Raw genomic sequence first — 23,664 nt, forward strand, 5'->3', positions numbered from 1 at the left:
TCACTTCTTGTGATGTTGTTATGGACAAAGCTCACATGACCTCACTTTCTGTAATTCACCGAGATCAAAGCGCAAGTGATGTATTGTTTTTGTATTTTATTGAATTTATATAGCCCTTTACTCCAAAGTGCTTTACATGAGAACAAGTAAACAATACAGCAAGCATGAGATGACAATTGAACCACAACCTGAAAACAGAATAAATAACAACTTACAATAATGCAGGGGTGAGAGGATGTAGGGATGGGAGAGGTGTGCAAGAGAGTGGTAGATGTTAGAAGAGGTAACAACGGGGGAAAGAGGGAATGCAGGAATGTGAAGGAAGAAGAGAGGAAAAGGAGAGACTAGATGCAAGCAGGGGGAAGGGAGGAAGGAGGTAGGCCAGATGGAAAGGGTAAGGAAAAGCAGGAGTAAAAGGTGAGAGTAGAGGGGAAGGGAGGATGAAAGGAACGTGGGTGGTTAGGGAGGTGAGTGGAAGAGATAAGATTTTAGGGAAGAGCGAAAGGAAGGGTAGGAGGGAGTGAAGTCATCACGTATGTGATGTCACTAACGCTACCCCTGGAATTTTCTTTTTTCTTTTTTAAAAATATCCTTTTATTGATTATTCTTTCTTTCTTTCAAATTATCGAATGCGTGGGCGGACCCATGGAGGCGCTTCCCCATCCAAAAGGATGATGTGCACCTACCCCACCAATCTTACACACAGCCCTCACCTTCTCATAACTCCTCCCACCTCCCCGTCTGCTCTACAAAATCTAGCATCACACTGCCTCTCACCCCGACTCCTCCCAGCAAAGCCTTCCCACTCAGTTCAGCCACTCCCAGCGCAGACAACCGAACCCTCATCAACTCTCTCTCCTCAACATGCTTCTCACACGCAAGCAAAAAATGTCCCACAGTCTCAGGCACCCCACACACTGCACAGTCCCTCGACTCACGCTTCCCCACTTGAAACAGACTGTCATTCAGCCCCACATGCCCTATCCTCAACCGGTTCAGCATCACCTCCTCCCTCCTCCTCCATTCCAGTTTCCCTGCATCCACCTTCACAGACACTTTCTCACGAACACCAAACATCCACCTGCCCTTCACCCCACTTTCCCACCTCTCCTGCCACTGATTATAAAGGAAAGCAAACAAACAGGTCAAATTGTACAAGTCAAGCAGTAGGCATCGAGCGGGAATGGTCCCGTTACAGGATACAATGCATTACGTTGTAATAGCGGTAGAGAGCGGCATTGAGGGGGGCGGCAAGTGGGTGTCCAGAGGAGCAGGCCCTGGAAGGATAGGAACAAGGGGTGGGGGGCAGAGGGGGCTATAGTTCTGACATCACTCTGCAGGGCTACATGTTGCCCAAAATACATGCTCTCCGGTCTATGTGGTCATGCGTTCTTGATCCATCTCCCCCAGACTTTCAAATGTTTCCCAGGACAGCCCTGGCATTGTATATCCGCTTCGCCAATGATGCACATCGGTCCATCTTGTTAACCCAACTGTTCAGGCACAGTCTGTCCGAGAATCCCCATGTGGAGGCAATAAGTCTTTTCCCCAGTCCGAGTGCCACTGCGATAAAGGTTTTTTCACATTTAGTATAATCCACCTCACCCCAGATCCCGAGTACCACCATCTTGGGGTCCTGCGGGATCGGAGAACCCAGGACCATGTTGATCATATGAATACACTGGCTCCAAAAGTCTTGAATGACATCACAGTTCCACAGCATGTGGAAAAAAGTTCCCTCAGCCCTGCAGCATCGTAGGCAGTCCCCATCCTCTACCACCCCCCATTTCCTCATTGAGGCCCTGGAGTAGTAGGCCTGTTGCAATATTTTAAGCTGTATTAAGCAAAGGTTTGAGTCTATGCCAATCTTCCGTGGGAACATTAGCACCTCAACCCATTCCTCAGATTCTAGGGTAGCTACCATCCTTTACCATTTCTCTCGGAGCCCAGAGAGATCATGAGCCACAAAGGCAGTGATCACCTGGTATAGTGTAGATGTGACTTTGGCCAAGGTCCCAGATTGGAGCATGTTTGCTTCTAGGGGGTAGCATTTAGGGACATGAGCCAGAGCTGCGAATTGGGCCCAAATGACATGTGTAAGTTGCATATGTCTCTACGGCTCACCAGGGGTAGTGTGAACCTGTGCTGCATATCACTAGATGGAACTACATGTCCATTTTCCACCACAGCTGCCGGGGTTCGTATCCCCATTCCCTCCCACCCGATGAACCGTCCCCTTTTAAGGATTTCAGGGATACATGCATTGTTCCAGAGGGGTTGGTCCAGTGTGGGTCTCCCTCCCCAGCCAATATGCTGGGTAGCCTCTACCCAGACCTTGCGAGCATGTCGTGTCATCCCGGATAGGTTTGTCATATCTCCTTCTGTGCCGTACAACGCTTAGAGGCGTCTGATCGCCCCCATACTAGTGATTTCTCCTTGTATATGTGGAAGTCCAGGGTCCCCGTGGAGCCAGTCGTTCACTACTCCCAATTGTGCAGCTCAATAGTAGGCACAGTAAGCCTATTCCTCCCGTCCAGAAAGAACGCTGTAGGGTTTTTAATGCAACGCAGGGCTGTTTCTCTCCCCAAATGAGTCCTCGAAGGGCAACTTCTATGGACGCGAAGATTGTGTGTGGGATGTGAAGGGGGGCGTTCTGAAGGACATACAAGAATCGCGAGAGAGAAAGCATCTTGAAGAGGGCCGCTTTGCCCATTAGCGTCAGTGGGAGTGATAGCCAGTGTGTGACGTCAGCTTTGAATCTATCCACCACCGGTTGTAGGTTGAGGCGAATAAAGTCCTCAGGGTTAGGCTGATGGTCTCCATCCAGAAATATGCGTAAATGGGTATCACCGAGTAAGGGCAGTGCCGTGGGATTGCGTTACCCCAGGAATTTTAGTGAATTGACGTCCCTGTAAATTAGTGAGAAAGGACGGGCCGAGGTTTGTCTGCATTAAGCGAGTTCGTGGCATGGGGCCTGGATCAGGTCTGTGGAGATCTCCAGAGCTCTGTGTGGAGCCTGGTGCATATGTTCGACTTCCTGAAGGGTCATTTCTGCCTCCCTTCCTTTCACTGTTGATAAAATGAGTACCATTTAGTTGGGTAATGGTGACAAGTTTTATTTATTGTGTAACATCCACTGAGCTGTGGGGTGCAAGTTCAAATGAGAGCTCATCAAGATGAGTGGGCCACGTGTGGTGTTATTGTCTCCCAGTTTGGCTTACTAGATGCGTCTGCTTCATATGACGTCAGGATGGTGAGCGTGGTGTGATGCGATGGTGCAGGATTCGGGGTGTTGTGATAGTGCATGATGTGATCGGGCATAGTGTGATGCGTTGGAGTGTGATATGTGGTTGGACATGGTGTGATTTGATTAGGCATAATGGGATGTGGTGCAATGTTATGTTATGGGGTGCAGTGTGAAGTGGTAGGTGTGATGTGGTGTGTTGTGATGTGGTGGGATACCATGTGATGGGGTGTGATCTGATGAGACATGGCAGGATATGGTGGGATATGATGGGACATGCAGTGATGTAACATGGCATGAGGTCATGTGCTTTGCTTTTGTGAGCTGGCGTGTGATGTGAGGGGAGGGATGCAATGTCAGTCAGATGTGTTACGGTGTGTGTCTGGTGGTGGCACGCAGGGTGGGCACATGGAGAAAAGCGTGCAGGGAGGGCACAGCCTGGCATGCAAGGATTTCTATACAGGGGGGAGGTCCTGGGCACACAGGAAATGCGTGCAGAGACGGTGCTGTCTGGCACACATGGAAGATCTTGGGTAGGCAGGGATTCTATACAGGGAGGGCCCTGGGCACACAGGGAATGCGTGCAGAGAGGGTGCTGGGCCTTTCATACTTCAAGCATGGATAAAACAAGTGGCATTAACTTGTGCACATTGTACTGTCGCAGAAGCTATTTACAAAACTTAAAGCTATGTGATCAGAAAATGCACAGTTCTGATTTTGCCCCGGCCCTGCACCTCTGGCTGCCATAGTCATGTTGGCTGGTGTGGGTGTGGTCGGTCACTGCCGCATGAGCCAACACTATTTGCATGAAAGATCAGATAGCAAAGGCTAGCCCGGGCACCTCATCACTGTCACCATTTCTTTACTGTAATAAGGATTGCTATAATGCAGTTTTCTACTGCTCTGCCAGCCACGTGCTGAATAGCGGAATCTTTGCATTGTGACGGGCGGACAGATACATGATATGATATGATACGATATGGCATTTGTGACGCGCCTACACACAAGTGTGTCAAGGCGTGATAAGGCAAGGAAGGGGGAACAAAGTGAGGACATAGACAACAATCTTATTAGGCTAAGTGATATTAAGACCCCGCAAGCGCAGGGGGGAGGGGAAAAGTGCCAGGGGAAAGGGCAAGGGGCAGTGCTGTACATAGGATCAAAACAATAACAAGAAGTACAGCCAGCAGTTGGCAGGTGGACTTGGCATGCAGCTTGCGCTGTACATTCAGTGGGGCGTTAACAAGGGCTGAATATCTGGGGCATAAATAGCAGTGATTCAGCACTCTGCCACAGAAGCACAGGATGTCCTGGCAAGGATATTGGGCACACAAGGATGCCATGAGAGTATGGGTAGCTGCTGTGCTCATGGGGTGCACTATGAAGAGAGGGATCGGACACTCTGGGTGCCCTACTGCAAGGGTTCTGGGGGAACGGGAATGTGCTGCAGAGATTGCGCATTACAGCGGCTTCAGGGGTCGAGTGGGCATTTCTGCGCCCATTCCCTGCAGGCTGATTGCGTTCCTTACCTGCTGCGTGCCCTGTCCTTTGGGTAGGCGCTACTTGCACTTGCTGTTTGACTCCTTCCTCTGGTTAAACTCTTTGCTCCCACTTGTGCTTGCCGTCTTCCTCTTGATGAAGCTCCGCTGACACCTTCCTCTGAGTGAAACACCTCTGGGCAAAGAGCTGCTTCGAGCCGCCTACTCTGCCCTCCGTCCTCTGGAACGGGGACCTCACAATTCGATCTTGCATTCACCATAGAATTCTTTTTTTTCAAATTGCGTGTGATAAAGTTTGTATATTCCTAAATAAATGTCACCAGTTTAATTGTCTCTTTTTTTAGAAAATTAGTGGTATATCGTTATACCAAATGTAAGATAATTGGAGTATTTCTCACCCCTTATATCGCCTAGCTTGATTCGATGAAAAATTCTCATATTCGGTTCTAAATAAATCGATAAATTCAATCTGCATCTATAAGCATGAAAACATGTTTTTGCAATATTCATCCTAGACAGAAGTTTCAAAGTTTAGTCCTTATCATGATTCACAAACGGAATATCCCTTACCTATATGAGGTTAAATCATCCCAAAACGGATTGTCATCCTGTTCAAATTACAGCATCCGCATGGCATACTCTAGCGGTCGCTACTTTGAAAGTTAATTTATACACAAGATCCTGTAACATATGTGACTTAGGTGCGTGCTGTAGAGGAGGTCCCAGACCTGCACCCATGCCCCTCATTTCGAGGTACCAGGAGAGTACTCACCAAGGTATGTGATGTATGAGGAACAAATGAACCAACAAAGAGCTGCACTGGGGCTCTGCCCAGTGCACATCAAAAGATCCATACCTGTTGAAGCACCCATAACCAGACAACCATGGGCAGCATGGTACCCTATCAGACAGCCGTACTAGCCGCTGATACGAAACAAAGAGTACCTACAGACGGTCCATGAAGAGGCCCAAAGAGCCTTAATGGAAGGCCAGTGGAAATGACACAACGGCCTGGACAGACTCGCAAATGAATGAAAACAGCCATCGAAGATAGCACGCCAGTGCGAGTCGCTACGAAAATAAATGTCATGGACACAGAGAAGAGACGATGTTAAAACGTGAGGAAACATTGCTATGAGACAAGATGGAAGCAACCGACCAGTTAAACGTGTGTAAATAGGCTTGGAACGCAAGAAGCTAAAGAAAATGATACTGCTTGCAATGCTTAGTAGAAGAATAGAGCGGCAAGCGCCAACCATATATCTACCTCAATAAGGCACATTATACAAGTGCAACTCCATTTTGTAAAAGCAGAAATGTACCCAGGCTGCCAGAGGCCTGACAGGCCAAGTATCGTAACCCAGCCAGAGGCAAGAGAAGGAGCGGAATCGAAACTCAACAAAGAGCGGCTCATGCCTAGGAAATCAAGGTCAACCAGAGAAAGGGAGCAGAGCATCAGCTAACAAGACTCAAACTTCAGAGCATACCAGCCTGCCCATGAAGGTCAAGATAAGGGGGGCTCATGCAGGTGGCGAGGCTGAAACAGAATTAAATACACTAAAAGCTGGAAACTGAAGCAGATTCATGGTGAACGAACACGTGACCAGCCAGGCCCGAAGAGGTACCACCGCCTGATGTCATCCAGGACCCGAGGATACCATAACTTTTCCTGATAAGAGGCTACAGTTTCGAGGCCATACCCAGCCAACTAATTGACACATAGCCCTAAAATACTGATTGATGGAAAGGAGGCAGGGTGAAACTTGGGACACCAGGCACCTGGGTGTCCATTCTGCATGCTGCTAATTAAAATGGGGATTTATGTCTAGGGGTGTAACCTGCCCAATCACAATGGACCAAGTTATCTAGAGTCCTATATATCGTTGAACCAATGAGAGGTCGTACTTGTAATGACGTCTATCACGTGTGATGTAGTGGGAGGGGGCGTAGACGCCCACCCGATAAGAATTATCCAATCTGCATGCTCTATTATCATATACAGATATAGGACTTATACTTAAGTTACCTTTCCTAACCAATTATATTGCATGTCGAGTTTTGTAGAATTATACGTCAATGATGACGAATATTGACTATAAGAAGTGCTGTTCAACTGAAGTTCGAGGAAGTCGGAGCGAGAGGGGTGGTCGCAACAATGCTGATTCCTAACTGCTTCCTTGTTTGATGTACTTGTCATTAAACAGACTTCCCTTTGCCAAACTACTGAGTCCTCATTATTGAGTCGTGTTGGAGTAAGTGAATCCTGCACCCCCATCCCTCACGTGGTGCAGCTATCTTGTTTTACAGGTTCTAGAGGGTGAGCGCTGACCTATGGGCCCGTCAGTGAATTTCTCTCCGCTTGAACACTTGGTAGCAGAGGATGGTTTCGGCCATTGATTATCGATTATGGATTATTGATTAATATAGTTTTAAGACGCCTATAGATCGACGGCACAAAGTAACTCTGGGCCTTCGGCAATATCACAAGTCCTTTCGCCATTCCAGATGAGTAGGCTGAGAAGCTCTCCGTAGACAATGATAGAGTAAGTCCATAAAAAAAAATCGGCAGTGGGTCTGAAGGAACCCGCCTTTCCAAGCATAACCCTTCTCATTCCCACGGGCAGCCAATTGGACGAAAAAAAAACATAAGAGACTGAAGAGGAACGGGCAGTGAATACGAAGCTCCAGAGAGGAAAAGATGCGATTGGTAAGTGAAACAATAAACTCGTTACTTTGGCAAATGTCTTGTAGGCATTAGAACAAGCAAGGGAAAGGTAACGGAGGGTGGTGGAGCAAAAATTAAAATAGTCAGAAGTAGAGAAGACTGTATACATATAGGGGGTAATGACTCGAGCATAAGAGATAAAAAGTGGATACCGGGGGGACACCCAAGAGAAAAACAAAGGGTACCAGGGGGACACCTGAGATAAAAACGAAGGATTACCAGGGGGGCACCTGAGATAAAAATGTAAGAATTCGCCTTGTTCCTGCGCTTTAATACAGCGGTCAGAAGAAACGTGAACTCATAGCCCATATAATAAGGGACAATTAGACTACAGTGACGTTTAAAGACGCATCAAAGGAGTTTGTTTAAACTCCATGACGGGGTATTGATTAGAAGGCAGGAATATATATGACCAGCTGGTGGCTGTCTAGTCTGTCAAGTGTCTGTCATATGTGTTCTGTTGTACGTCAAATGTAATAGAACTGTATCGTTGATTGTCCGAAATGAAATTTGGTTTTACGTGATTCTGTAACTGAGAGCGAATCATCAATGACTTGATGGTTTTGAGTTAATTGATAGTAAAAAATGTTGGCGGGAAAAGATAGGATTGGAGCTTGCGTATCTGGTGCTCGCTCATACTAGTAGAAGGATAACAAACTGTATAAATATTGTTGGTATCGGAATTGAAAATGGAGGAGGTCACCCTACTTGCGCATCTGTGCATGCAACTACCTAAGCATGCTCCTAAATTAAAAAAGTATAGCACATAGTGGGTTAAGGGTACTGCCCACAAGATGTTCATGCCTTGGCCACAGAATGGGTCCCTATCTAAAGCCGTCTTACAACATATGACGACTTTTCTACATGCCACATATACAGGCAAGAAGCTAGAGAAACGTCTTGCTGTTCTAGAATTGTGGAAGATGTTTAAAGAGATGAAGGTGGAAGAACCACCCACAGACTGGATACTAAATGTATGCACGGAGGGGGGTGAGACACCTACTGCGCCACCAGCCTCGCCTGAGCCAGTCATTGAAGGGAGTAAAACAGAGGGGCTTTACCCGCTAAGAGAACTTAATGCAGCCACGGGGTATAGCAACCCCGCATATGAGTCGCCTACATACAGTAGTGAAGACAATAAGGGAAGGGAACAGGAAAACAATATTGCCTCTGTGGTCCCGAGGGAAAGGAGAGACGCGAAGATGAAGGAAAAGATTGAGCACGGAGATGTGCACCTCCTGATAAGGAGAGAGAGGAAAGTAAACGAAAGGGAAATGAAGGTAGAATTGATGAGATAGCATTCGCGAAAGACGAATGGATGGGAAGTCAGATATTGCTGAAGCTTGATGGAAAAGGAAGTCATGATATAAGGCCAAGAGAGAGGTCGGATGAGATGCAAAGGAGAGAGAGAGAAAAAGAAATGGAAATAAGGGACGAAAGGACAAAAAGGAAGGATAGGCTGAAGCGAGAACAGCTATATCGCGAAGAGCAAGAGAAACAGCTCGATCGCAAACAAGAGGCAGCCTACGACCAGTACAGACAGACAAAGCAAAGGATGGAAGAAGAGCAAAGGGTACGTGAGAAGAGAGCGAAGAGAAGAGAAAAGGAGGAAATCAGAATGGTAAAGGAACGTATAAACTAAAGGATGAGGGAAGTAGACAAGGCTAGAGAAGAAGCAAGGAAGCGCAAGGAAGTAGATGAGGAAACAGAGCGAAAGCGCAGACAGAGGGTACGGGATCTTGAATATCTGGAGCAGGAAGTTAAAAAACCCAATCCTGTTGTAGAATGGGAAGACATAGAAGAATTCTTTCCTGCGAACGACTCGGTGCAAGGTATAAGTGGGACAAATATTGAAGATGACTTCGACACCAGAAGCATCGGGGGAACGATTGATAAAATATACGGTGAGATGGGGCTAGAACAGATATCCGATGGGGGAAGGGAAGATGAGCGCTTGGAGAGCACTCAACTATAAGACACTGAGGATGTCACCCGAAGTGGTGGGAGCAGGGGACTGTCCCTAGACATGCTGGAGATTGGGCAGAACAAAGAAGATGCAAGGAGTTGTGTAAAGTGGGAGTTTTCAGGATCTGACTCCGGTGGGGAAATGGAGGATGTGGCACATGAGGAAGGGAGGCGGTGCGAAAAACAGCTCCCATGGGACTGAGGGGTACGATGGTCAGGTGCTAGCGAGTCCACAAGTAGGACACCGAAGTCTGCCGCACAGTCCGGCCGACACGAAGGAACACCCCACGGTCAGAGGGGGGCGTCAGCACCTGCCTATGCAGATAGATTAAGGGCATTGTCAGGGAGACGACAAGGCAGAAATGCCACCCCAGCTATAGACCAAAGAGCTATGGGGAAGGAAAAGGAAGACTGCGCATTCCAATTCCGCTGCTAGAAAAGGGGGGAGCAAGACCACAATATATTCCATGGCCACACATGGACCGAGAGAACCTAAAAATAAGCTTCCAATGCTGACATCGGGAGCCGGGAAGTGGATACACGAGTTAGAGAAAATGACGGGGTGTCACCTTAGTTATAGGGGTTATTAAGGGCCTCCTAATTGCCATACTTGGGGAAAGAGCAGGCGATGTATGGAAACGGGCAGGCTACCCTAGGGTAATCATAATCGACGCCTCCCATGAAGGAGCACCATTTAATAATTGTAGAGCAGCAGTGTGGAAAGTGCTGCAAACGCTATATCCAGACACTTCAGATATGGGAGCCATAATGACATGAGTCCTGGATGAAATCTATCCCTGTATTCTACCACATATTATGTCAGGGGTTGCCTGAACCGGTGCAGAAGCAGCTCAAAAAATTGGTAGGATTAGAAGCAAAACCATGGGCTGAAATACAGTTCACAATTGCACACTACTGCAGATTGTTGCAAGAAAAGAACCGGAAGAAGGAGGCAACTCGTAAGGGTGAGGAAGCAAAGCTGGTGCAAAATAAACTCTCAAAGTATGCTCTCGAGGGAGCCATGCTGACAAGCCCAGCTGAACCAAGCATGCAATCAGTTGCTAACCCATCCCAGAATAACCAAGGTAGCGTGGGATTTTACCCAAGGGAGGGAAGGGGTTTTGGAGGAAGAGGATGGCAGAGTAATCAGGGTGGGTTTCTTGGGTACCAGATGGGCTTTCAGAATAATCAAAGTGGCTTTCAGAATGCGCAGATGGGCAGTCAAGCTACGCCAGATGGACAGATGGCCCGACCACCGCCAGTGTGTTGGCTGTGTGGAATGACAGGACATGTGGCACGCGTGTGCAGAAGCCAAGGCATGTGGCAAAATAACCAAGGGATGGGGGCAGGCATGGTGAATCAGCCAGCCATCCCGCAACAGGGCAGTGTGCAAAATCACACAGTGCAGCAGCAGGCACCAGGCTTGCAGCAGGGTGCACAGCAAGCGGTTCTGCCCCCGCACATGGGGAACGTACCACAGGGACAATCCCAGAAGGCACCACCACAAATGTCACAGGGCACTAGCTCCAGAGGGGGAGTCAACCCTGGGAATGGGGGAAATCAGCAAGTATACAGTGGGCCGAACTTATATATGAAATAGGACAGCTCACGCGGGACTCTGATGTGTTCTATCCTTTCAGTGACACCAGACCCTAATAGGGAACCTAGGTTGAATGTCGTCATAGGGGGTAAAGAATATTCCTTCTTAGTTGACACGGGTGCGATGCGCTTGTGCATACGAGAAGGCAAATTTTCCTTGTCCGGCGAGGCCATAGATACTCAGAGTTTCACGGGAGCTGACAGTAGAGTTCCCTTTACAGATGCGCTCCCTGTCTCTGTGGGAGAGCGCGAAATGAATGTACCCTTATTATATTCACGTCAGACCCCAGTAAACATCCTGGGTCGGGACTTAATGACTGAGTTGAATATGACAATCTCGTTTACCGAGAATGGTATAGTATGCTCCACTCCTGAAATGCATTATTCGAACGTGTGCAAAATTATCAGAGCATACTCAGGACGTATAGCCATGAGAGCTATACCATTAGAGCCAGAAGTATTCACCTATGGCGTGCGGGTGCTCATGGCGGGATTGCCAGGCCTCACAGATAGAACTATGAGGACACCTGATGAGTTTCTATTCAGACTTAGAATACCTATGCACGAAGATGAGGGACAAGTATTTCCCTTAATGATACAATCTGCCACACTACAAGGGAAGGTGGTATTGGTCGAAGGATATGAGGACAAAGGCAGACAATGGTGTCCGATTGTCGCCATCGAAGAAGGGTATCGAGTGACTGACGTCACTGATGACGATCTGTTCGAAGAACACCCTGACCTAGAAGAGACAAGGGTGGAAGTTAGTCTCATATTTTGGGTCAAAATGATCAAACGGGAGGTGCCACATAGAATGATGCTGGCACGGATACGTCCAGAATACTTCGAAGATGACTTTGCCCAAGTGCCTGTCACAGTATGGACTGCAGGGCCCTATGACGTAGGCCTCCTGAAGGGGGCAGGTGAAGTGAAAATTAAACTGAAACCAGGAGCAGTTTTACCACGAGCGCGACAATATCCCATGTCCAGAGAGGCAGATGAAGGGATTGCAAAGACAATTTCCACCATGATGGAGCAGGGCATCCTAGTGACGTCAGAATCACCTTGCAACACAGTGATTTACCCTGTCAAGAAATCAAAGGGAGGGTCTTGGTGTTTAATCCAAGATTTAAGAGCATTAAATGATATAGTTGAAGCCAAGTTCCCTCTAATTCCTAATCCATCCACAATTCTATGCAACATACCCACTGAGGCAAAATATTTCACGGTGATTGACTTGAAAAATGCGTTTTTCTCAATCCCGTTGCACAGTGACTCACAAGACCTGACGTCATTTACTTTCAGGAAAATGCGTCTGAAAAGCACAAGGCTGCCACAGGGGTACTGTGAATCTCCATCCATTTTCAACAGAGCCCTGCAGATGGTCCTAAGCAATATTGCAGTAGACAGTGTTGTTTTGCAGTATGTGGATGACATTCTGATCTGCAGCGTCACTGGGGAACAATGCAGGCGCGACTCTGTCCAGCTATTGACTATACTGGCTGAGAAAGGATATAAAGTTGACAAGGAAAAGCTATAATACTGTCAGTGAGAGGTGCTGTACATAGGCCAGCTAATCTCACACGAAGGGAAAAAGGTAACCCCAGAAAGGGCTGAATCTATCATGAACACGGCTAAACCGCTCCCAATAAAACAAATGCAAAGCTTCTTAGGCCTGTACAATTATGTCAGAGCATGGGTCTTCGACTACATCTCATATACCAAGCCCTTGCTTCAGGCCCTAAAGAAGGCCCAGACGACAAGGGAAAAAATCGAATGGACTGAGGCAATTGAAAAGGGGTTTGCAGAACTCAAGAGGGCGATTTGTAAGGCCCCAGTTCTCGGGATTCCCAATTACACAGAGGAATTCTACCTGTTCTCACATACCGATGGTAATTTTATGACGGCAGTGCTCGTGCAGCGAACCTCAGTGGGGTATAAGCCCCTAGCATACTACAGCGGTAGTCTGGACCCGGTCATGAAGGACACTTCCCATGTAAACAAAATCTAGCTGCTGCTGCGTTCGCCATTGAAAAGGCGTGATCTATTGTGATGGGGTGCTCCATGACATTGCACGGTGAGCACTCGTTATTCACCATATTAGAAAAACCGAAGGGCACGCTGACATCTCAGAGAGCATCTGCATATGAAGTGATTATCTCTAACCCATCGATCAAAATAGTGCGATGTAAAACTGTGAACCCAGCTACATTCATAGCTGAGCCAGTCACAGAAGGAGAACCTATACATGACTGTGCGAATTATGAGGAATTCTATGATGAAATCCCCAGGGTAAAGGAAAATGCCCTGGCAGGTGGTGAGATCGTGTTTATTGACGGCTCATCAAGAATCGACCAAGAAGATGGACAAAGATACACAGGTGTGGCTGTGGTAAAACACCTAGCGAATGGAAACTTCCAGGTACTCGTCAGTGCACGAATACCATCTCACTATTCTGCGCAGGCTGCAGAACTATTGGCGCTGATACTCGTATTGAGAATCATGCAGACCAGGAAGTAACTCTGCCTATGTGACATCTACCGTGCACGCAGGCTTAGCACGCTGGAAAAGGAGGGGCTACCTCCGAGCGGACGGCACGCCAGTGCAACACGCAGCCTTATTGAACAGGTTAATAAAAGCACTACAGCTCCCAGTGGGCATAGCGGTTGTGAAATGCGCCGCCCACACCAAGGGGACAGATTTCGTGTCACGTGGAAACCATGAAGCAGACACGGAAGCAAAGCGCATGGCGTCCAAAAATTAAACAATCATGGACGTGGAGGTGGCACGTACCCATGAGAGGATGATGGTACACGAGCCACACCTGAAGCCTATGGTAACATGGGGCAGGCTCAGCTAATGGAACTCCAAGGGGAGGCACCTCAGGGTGACAACATTTGTGGAAGCGTCGAGGGTGTTCTTTAAACCCCTCTGACGGGTTGTGGAGACAGGACAGCACTGGTAAACCAGTAATGCCAGTCGCCCTACTGAAGGTAGCATTGAAACAACTACACTACCCTATACACATGTCTAAAGAAAATATCACTGCAACGCTCGTAGAAGACTGGTTTACACCGAATTTAGCAGAGCATGTTGCGTTCTTCATGGTGAACTGCATAATCTGCCAGCAATTCACCGCTGGGCACACATTAAAAGTAATGAGAGGAGTTATCCTCCGGCCAAATGGCCCATTCCAGCACTTGCATATAACTACGTCAACATGATTCAAGTATGCAACGGGTACAGGTATTTAATTGTGGTGGTGTGTTCATTCTCTAGATGGATAGAAGCAGGTCCCTGTACACACCCAGACGCTACCTGTGCTGCCAAATTTCTAGTGAGGTAAGTGTTCCCTAGATGGGGGTGTGCGAGGTAATGAGATCAGACAACGGGGCTCACTTTGTTAATGCAGTTTTCGAACAGATCAGCTTGTTGCTTGGTATAAAGCACAAGTTCTTGTCGGCGTATCACCCGGAGTGGAATGGGATATGTGAGCGGCTCAACGGCCTGTTAAAGGAGAGGATAGCCAAGTTGAAGCTCACATTAAAAAAGGGATGGTTGCACTGTCTACCACTGGCATTGTATGCACTTCGGAAACGACCAGGCTCCGACCATCATCTCACGCTGCACGAGATAGTCACAGGCAGAAGGATGAGGACCCCTCTTACCCCCGAGATAGAGCTAGATGTGATGCCCAGCTGACTAAGGAGGTCATGGGGACAGAGACACAGGATTACCTGAACTGTATGACATCCAGCGTCTCTGTCATTACCGGCCAGCAGCAGCGATGAAGAAAAGGGTGCAGCACAGCACAAAATACAACAGGAAGTGCTGAAACAGACTCTGCGCAAGGTCTATGTGCGCCACCCTTGTTCCTTGGTGACGCTGTTCTCATAAGGAACTTTTCAAGGAAGAAGTGGGATGAGCCACGATTCAATGGCCCTTTCATCGTAGAGGACTGCACTCTTTCAGCCGTCAAAGTCCAGGACAGAAGGGCATGGCTCTTCCTGAATGACATTAAACCTTATATAGGAGAGAGCCCCCAAGCTACATCTAACCACGAAGAAACCACCGACATCGGGGAAGAACTTCAGTACGTGCAGAAAAGATCCATGACGAGGAAGAAGGACGCATGAGTAGCTAAATAAATGCAAAAAGAACTCAGTTTTAAATTGTGGCTTTTAAACAAGACATTTTCTCAAACCAGTGAAAGATAATAAAGGACATAAAACGAACACTCTGTGCATCCTTATTGCAGGGCAAAGCAAAGCACATCCAAAGCCACAACAACATTGATAAAACAAACTTTTGAAAGCACGTCATGTTCAAATAGTACAAAAAACCAAGAACTCTAATAAACTGTAAATAAGCTGCATTGTGGAGAACGTAACATAATATCCTGAAGCAACTAGTATCAAGACTTTGCTCACAGACCTAATGGTATCCCCCAGCAGAAGCCTCAAGTGGGATGTGTTAATCTATTTTCAACTGGTGATAATGTCATACCCGATACTCATAGGGAGAGAAACCAGTGTCACAGACTTTATTCAAGATCCTGCAAACAAGAAGGTAATTTGGCAACTGCTGACTGTCATCACGGAAGCCTTTGCCGAGCTACTCAAGCACAGCGAAGAGGACACAAATGCTTCCACCGCCAGTAGACATTGATGAACTCACATTTAATTTGTTCTTTCAAATAATCGAGAAATGCCCAGGACTTGTCGGGAGAACAACTGACACACGCACTTTCATCAGAGACCCAAGAAACCTGGCTCAGTTGGACCAGCTTTGGACTAAACTAAATCACCTTGTGGTAGTCCACGCAACAGGAAGGTGCAGAGACTGTGCGAATCAAAAGAAAAGCTAATGACCAGGACCCAGCCAAACAGAACAAATGTCCCTGTCACCCGAAGACACCCAGCTGGCGCACAACGTCCTGCTTAGACTAGTCACAGACTATCCGGAAATGGTGGGGAGGCCTGCAGATGTTGACGTCATCACCTTCCTTAGAGATCCAGCCAACGCCCCACACATGGGTATACTCCTCCACGGCATAATGCTCCAGGTGGAGCTACCTAACTTCCAGCGAGAATACCTTAGGAGGTTCCAGTGAGACTTTCCACTGTGCAACAGATCGAGGAGACAGAGAGACAGTGCTTTATCTTTCGCCGTAGAACAAACCGAGGACAGAGACACAGTTCTTCAATTTTCCACCACAGGACAGATCGAGGAGAGCAAAGACAAGAACTACACCATCCTATTTTTTCTTTGTAGTTTTTCCGCTACTTTTCCTTATTTATTTTATTTTTTTTATTTTTCATGATCACTTTCATTTTTATTTTTATTTTTATTTTTTAAAACATTTTACTGTTGCGTGTTTTTTAGCAGTTCCATCTTTTCGTTCCTTCGCATTGAACAGGTTCCAGCATGTCCTCAGGACCGAAGCAAATTCGAGGAGTGCACTGGGACCTTACCTACTATAGATATGCATTATGAATGTGATGTACCAAAGTTGCTAGCCTAACCCTTTTTCCATAGTCTAGCACAGGAACTGTACTACATACCCAGAGATTACCGACAGCACCCGCAAGAGGGGGGACACATGAAAAGCACTCACCACTTTAATAGCAATGAACTCTTGAACTACGAGATCAGAGCAAGAGAAGGAATAAATAACTGACTATGAACTCGTTCAAAATGGAGGCACAGAACAGTAACTTGGTTTTACCCCCAGCAGAAGGTCTCCCCCACTTCCCTGGAAGAAAATGTTGCAAAATGTCTTTCCGAACGATAATGTGCATCAGTATAGTGATTATTATTGTTTTTCTGTCATTAACAATCAGAAATGCTTTCTTTATTGGTGCACGAAGTGTCCCAATCTCAGTGCACCCACCAGATAATGAAAGTCTTGGGCCTACGAAAGCACCCAGACTCTATATAGTTATCCCAGTCCCAGGAAAACCTGATGGTAAAGTCAGCGAACTAAAATTAAATATAATTAGCAGTGATTCAGACACACTTGTGGTAACGAATGACGAGAAAAGCTGGAGACAGAGTCAGCACGGAATGAATGAAAACGCAGCACTGACCACTGCACGCACCCACACACAGAATGCACACAGACAAGGCAAGTGGATATGGCTACAGGGCCTCCAACGAAGGCAGCAGAGAAGGGGAGACTGCCTACCGAACAATCAGTTTCAGAAAATAGCAGAAGCGACCGAGGAGAACCAAGTGAGAAACCAATGAGAGAGGGCATAGCAAAATCCCTCGAAAGAACAGAAGTCGCCACAAAGGAACTCACAGAGAAAACACAAATGCTGATAGATTATTTGTTCCCATTTATAGTCAGAGCAAAGAAACTGCACGAGGAGCTGAAAAATAGAACTACAGAGACTATAACGACAAGCACGCCAGCTTGAACACTGCTATCAAGCACCAGATCTACGACACAGCCACGCTTGGGGGAGTTGGTGAGCCAACGGCAGGTAGAGAACCTCTATGGAAGATTGCAAGAAGAAAGGAAAAGAAACAAAAAACCTTCTCCTACCACTGCGATACAGCCAAGGCAGGCCACTCTACCGAGACGCCCAGAGTGAAAAAGCAGCACAGATGCTTTTAAGCACATAGTAATAGCAAACTACAGAAAAATGCTGAGAGTCAAGAGAAGCCCGTATGAAGATAACAATGAACTTAACGACTACCTGGACAGCACAGCCCATCTCGGAAACAACATATGGTACCAATACATGAAGGAAGTAGGACGAAGGCAGTCAGAAGGAGAATGCTTTGTCTGTGCACTCCTACCATACAGTATGGGAAAATCAAAGATCTTTGTGGCTGTGGAAATTGATGTCCTGACAGCACACTGTATGTCGCACGTAGCAATGTGCAAGACCAGAGGCCAGTTCATGGGCACTGATGCCTCCCTGAAATGGGCAACTGAAGCAACTGATCCTGATGAGGATGATTATGTTCAAGACATAAAGACAAGAAACAGAGCTCATACTAAGAACCATGTAATCAGGTAGGAGAACCCTGACGTAAAGGGGGCAGGAAATAGATGGGAAGTGAATCAGAAGCTAAACGTCTGTGGAAAAACTCCAGAAGAGGCCCGAAGTTGGAAGAACAGAGGCCAGATGCAGATTTGGGGGACAGTGCTTTCACCAGAAGGATGGGGGAAAGGAGTAATGATCTGCAGAGTCTGGATGGTCAGTGGTCAATACGAACCTACCATCAACATAGCGCGGAACGGATGCAAGCCATTATGGCCGAAGCTTGCAAAACTACTTACATGGGTCGAAGACAGAGGAGGACCCTTACAGATAGTGCCACTAGAAAACCCAAAGTTCTGTTTCAGAAATAACAGCACAAGGAAGATGGGAGACAATCAGAACTGTGGACGAGTCTTCGACGCTCCAGGAATGGTACAAGGGACCGCAGTAATCATGGATCATTATTGGGCATGCGGATCCAAAGCATACATAAGACTGCCGAAAAACTGGGGAGGTATATGCACGATAGTGAACGTCCCCGTTCCCGCGCTGGTGATCCCTAAGAATGACCTGAATTTGGACAGTTTCCTGAAAGCAGACGCTCATCTAAGGAGAAGGAGATCTGTGGAATTGGCATCCAGGGTGAAGAGAGAAAATTACTTTTCTACCAAATCAGAAGAGGCATTCCATGCAATCCCATATGAACACAGACTGTTCAGCCTCACATCAACAGTGTTCACCACAATGCTCTTGCCACACATCCAAATTGGAGTGAATGCCAAATGGTTGCAGATAACCAGATGGGAGTTATTGCAGACCATCGATACCACTATAAAAGGATTCAACGCGATCAAAGAAGAGCTGAGAGCAATCAGACTGATGACCCTCCAAAACAGATATGTGCTTGACATGATCACAGCAATGAATGGACGTGTTTGTGCACAAATCGGAGAATCATGTTGCACATTTGTACCATCACACGATGAAGAAAACGGAATGGGATCTCCTCCTCTTTGATAGGCGCTTCCCTCGCCTCATCAATTTCCTCTCATCTCCTGCTGTTCCCTCCTCTCCCCCCTTGGCTACCTTGCCCTCTCTCTCCTCCTCCTCCTCTGCCCCTCCTAGGGCTCTTTCTCCTCTGCACGGAGTACCTCTGATATGTCCCCCTCCCCGGAAGGTCTTTAAGGCTGGCAACCTTCTTCATATTGCCACTCTGAACTCTCGCTCTGCCGTCAAACACTCCTCTGACATCTGCCACCTCCTTGAAGAACTAGACTTTGATGTCCTTGGTCTTACTGAGACATGGTTCACGGCCAGCTCTGTCACAAGCTTTGACACTCTCCTCCCTGATGGCTACAAGATCCTCTCAGCACCCAGATCCTCCTGGTCCGGTGGGGGGGTAGCCCTGATCTTTCCCGAGTGGATTCCTTCCTCTATCATTCCCACTCAGACCTACTCCTCTTTTGAATGCCTTGTCTGTAGGCTTTCTCTCTCGCCTACCCATTCTCTTACTGTGGTTACCATCTACCGGCCTCCTGGTCAAATCACCTCATTTCTCTCTGAGTGGGCAGACCTCTCCTCCTCCCTCCTGGCCTCTACCACTCAACTCCTCCTCCTCGGTGACCTAAATATACATTTAGACTCTCCTTGCTCCTCCTCTGTACTCCTCCGTGACCTCTGCGACTCCCTCTCCCTGTGCATCCTCCCCTCTGGCCCGACTCACTTTACAGGGCACACACTGGATGTCTTGATCTCCTCTGACCTCCCCCTCTCCATCCCTCTGACCACTCCTCCCTCCTGGAGCGATCACTCCCTCCTCTCATCTCACCTCTCCCTCTCTTCCCCCCAAGCCAAGCCTACCCCAACACTGCCACCTACCTTCTCGGACATCCGGCCCATGCAGCGTGTGTCAGTCGAGGGTTTTCCCGCCACTTTCTTCCCCCCTCCACCTTTGGCTACCTCACATCCTGACACAGCCCTGTCTCTGCTCTACTCTTCAATTTCTGATACGCTTGATGCTCTTGCCCCTGTCATGAGGATCCGTTTGAAGGCCAAAGCCAAGTGCAATTCCTGGTATGACTCTGACCTAGCTACACTTAAACGTTAGTGTAGGGCAGCTGAGAGGAAATGGAGGACTTCCTGTTCATCCTCTGACAAACTGGCCTGTTCGCCTGCTACAAAGGCAATACTGACTCTCTGTCCTCACCAAGAAGAGAGTCCACATTCAAGCTTGTGTCTCTGCGGCATCTAACAACTCGGCCAAACTCTTTAAATTCTGCAAGGAGCTGGCCAACCCTGCTGCAATCTCTACCCCTCCTGTTGCATCCCAGGCTCTTTGCAATGCCCTTGCCTCTCACTTCTTTTAAAAAACCCAGGACATCCTGTCCACCCTCTCCACCCACACCCCTCCTCTTCCCTCTCCATCTATGCTTGCTGACCCTCCTTTAGCCACCCTTCCACCATCCCTCTCGTCTTTTCCTCTTTTCACCCCTGACGAGGTTGCTAGACAAGTCCGATCTATGAAAGCCTCTTCAAAACAGGTTCATCCCTGTTCCTCTAAAACCATCAAGGACCACATTGGCACCCTCGCTCCGGCCCTTGCTGATTTTTGCAACCACTCCTTTGCCTCTGGATCCTTCCCCTCCCCTCTGAAGCACTTCTTTGTGCATCCTCTTCTCAAGAAACCCACAGCTGATCCTTCTTGTCCAGCTAACTATCGCCCAATTTCCATTACTCCCTTTCTTGGCAAACTCCTGGAAAAGTTGGCCATCTCTCAGCTTAACCTTCATTCCAATTCTGTTGGCTGTCTCCATGACCACAAGTCTGGCTTCAGAGCTGCCAGAAGCACGGAAACTGCTCTCCTGAACATCCGTGAAGGTCTGCTCTCCAACCTTGACTCTAACATTCCCTCTGTCCTCATCCTCCTCGATCTCTCTTCTGCCTTCGACACGGTCAACCATTCCATCCTGCTCAACCGTCTCTGTGAAAACCTGGGCATCACTGATCAGGCTCTGGCCTGGCTGACCTCTTTCCTCTCAGATCCACCCTCCCAGGTCTAACTTGGGTCCTTCCTTTTATCTATCTTCCTCTCTACCTGTGGTGTTCCCCAGGGGTCTAACCTCTCGCCCTGGCTTTTCAACCGATAACTGGCAACTCTCGCCCACTGCATTGCCATTTACTGCTCAAATTTCCACTGCTACGCTGACGACACTCAACTCATTTTCAGGCTGCCCTCTGCCACCTCCTCTCCCTCTCTCATCTCTGATTGCCTAACTGCTATTCAAGATTGGTGTGCCGCCAATGATCTTTGTCTGAATGCCAGCAAGACGGAGATCCTCCTCATCGGCACACCTTCATCCATCCTTTCCCCTCACTCTCTGGCCGGCCTCCCTTGGCCTCCTCCTACCCCACCTGCGAGGCTAAGAACCTCGGGGTCATCTTTGACTCCTCCCTTTCCTTCTCTGCCCACATCTCTGAGGTCTCTAAAAAGTCAAATTTCCAACTACACCTCCTCAGAGGTACACAGCCTTTCCTCTCCTTCCCCCAGAAGTTCATGGTATCCCAAGCTCTGGTTCTCTCTAGCTTGGACTATTGTAACAGCCTCTTTCTAAATCTACCTGCCTCTACTCTCTGCCCTCAGCAACTAATCCAGAACAGGACTGCGAGACTTGTCCTTGGCCTCAAGCACTGGGATCATATCTCTCCAGCTCTGAAATCTCGCCACTGGCTCCCAGTAGATGCAAGGATTAAATTCAAAACCCTCTGCATTGTCCACAAGGCTTTCTGGGGCCTGGGTCCAAAATACCTTCAGCTATCCCTCCGCAAATACCTCCCCTCTCGAGCTCTTCGCTCCTCTACCTCCAACTCCCTCAGGATCAGTCGTTTTTCTAAGAAACGAGCTGGGGTAGATCTCTGTCTTTGGCTGGGGCCTCCCTCTGGAACAGCCTCCCTGCCACTCTAAAACTTGAGGAGAACCATCTCCGGTTCCGGAAGCACCTCAAGACCTTCCTCTTTTCTTCTGCCTTGGTTCCCCCTCTCCCCTGCTGATCTGTTCTCTCTTGGCACCAGGCACCTGGCCACCCTCTGTCCTTTGGGCCCACGTACCTGCTCATCCTGCCACCCTCCCGCACTGCCTCCGGGCCACCCCTTGCACTGGGGTCTGTATCTGTACCCATACAGCCCCCCCTTTTTCTTCCTGCACTTATCAGACCTACCATGTCTGCTGCCTTAAACCTAGCACTTGCAAATTGCTGGCTGCATTACCACTGTTTGTTGCCTTTATTATTTATTTATTGTTATTTATCTGTTTCTCCTCTGCTTTGCATTTTCCCCCTCTACCCCTTCCATGGACTTTTCCCCTCCCCCCTCTCCTATGCACTTGCGCGTTCTCAATGTCAATGGGCCTAGTAAGATTGCTGTTTTATTCTCCCCTGTTCCCCTCCCTTGCCTTGTTGCGCTCTGAAACACTTGTGTACGAGCGCGATAGAAATAAAATATCAATAAAAAAAAAACCTTAACAGAGGCCATAAGCATGTTGACAAACTTAAAAATCAGTTGAAAGTCACGTCACTAATTGATCGGTGGAAGCAGAGCAGGCGAACTCGGAGCCCTTTTCCCAACGTTCCCAGGCAAGCAGGTTGAACCGCACCTCAGGGACGTCCGTCAGGAGCACATATGTCAATGGACAGCACCACATAATTGAAGACTCAGTGCCAAGAAAGACACCCACGGGAGGGTCTCGCAAGTCACACGTAGTTGAGGCTGTGTTGTTTCCAGCTGTACGTGAAGGTTGCGAGCACAGAAGGCTGTTTTACCAAGAAGACGCGCCTACCACGCCGTGGATAATATTATTCATTATAGTTACCACGGACTATGGAAGAACACTCTCACTACGTCGAATGCTAGTAAAAGAAATTGTACATGTCGGATGTGTTTTCTCCCCTGAAGAAGTTCTAAAAGCATTATAATTGTATATTGTAGAACGAAACATGTTGGGTATTACTGTTGGCAGTGTTTAAGGCAACTTTGTTGAGTAGTTTATTAAATTAACAAAGGACCTTGAGCTATATGGATTCGCATAACTAGGACACTTAGGGTTTTTGAGAGCGTACCTCAGACTACAGAGGGCACTCTGTATGGTTATATTCGACTAGTATATTTATTCCAGTGAATGGTGATTGGAGTATGGGTATGGTAGCAAATGAATGATGAGTGGTGTGTAAGAGAGCACTTTTAGCACTTTGAATGTTTTATGGAATTGTTAATTGCAGGCCAATAGTACCCTGCATGTATGTTGTTTTATTGAAAGTGATTTAATACTTTTTTAACATTTATGGTCTTAATAAAGAAAAAAACATTTTTGAATACATAAGTGAATGGTGTCACTATACAGTTATATTGGTTTATGTCTGTGTGGGTTTTATCCCAGAGGTGTTTTTCGTTTGTCCTCTAAGGTTTAGTATTAGGGCCACGAGTTTCCCATGTCAAGGAGCCTCCGCAGGTTGTTGAGGGGGGATGAAACTCACGGCCGGTAAACAGTTCTCCTCAATCTTTTGATGGTAAAAGTGTGACAAACTTAAAAAACCAGATGATCGATGAAAGTGATGAAGTGGACGATGACAGCTGGTTTGGAGACCT

This window comes from Ambystoma mexicanum, chromosome 3q (assembly GCF_040938575.1).
Source record: "Ambystoma mexicanum isolate Mex_15411 chromosome 3q, UKY_AmexF1_1, whole genome shotgun sequence".
In the NCBI taxonomy this organism is placed as follows: domain Eukaryota; kingdom Metazoa; phylum Chordata; class Amphibia; order Caudata; family Ambystomatidae; genus Ambystoma; species Ambystoma mexicanum.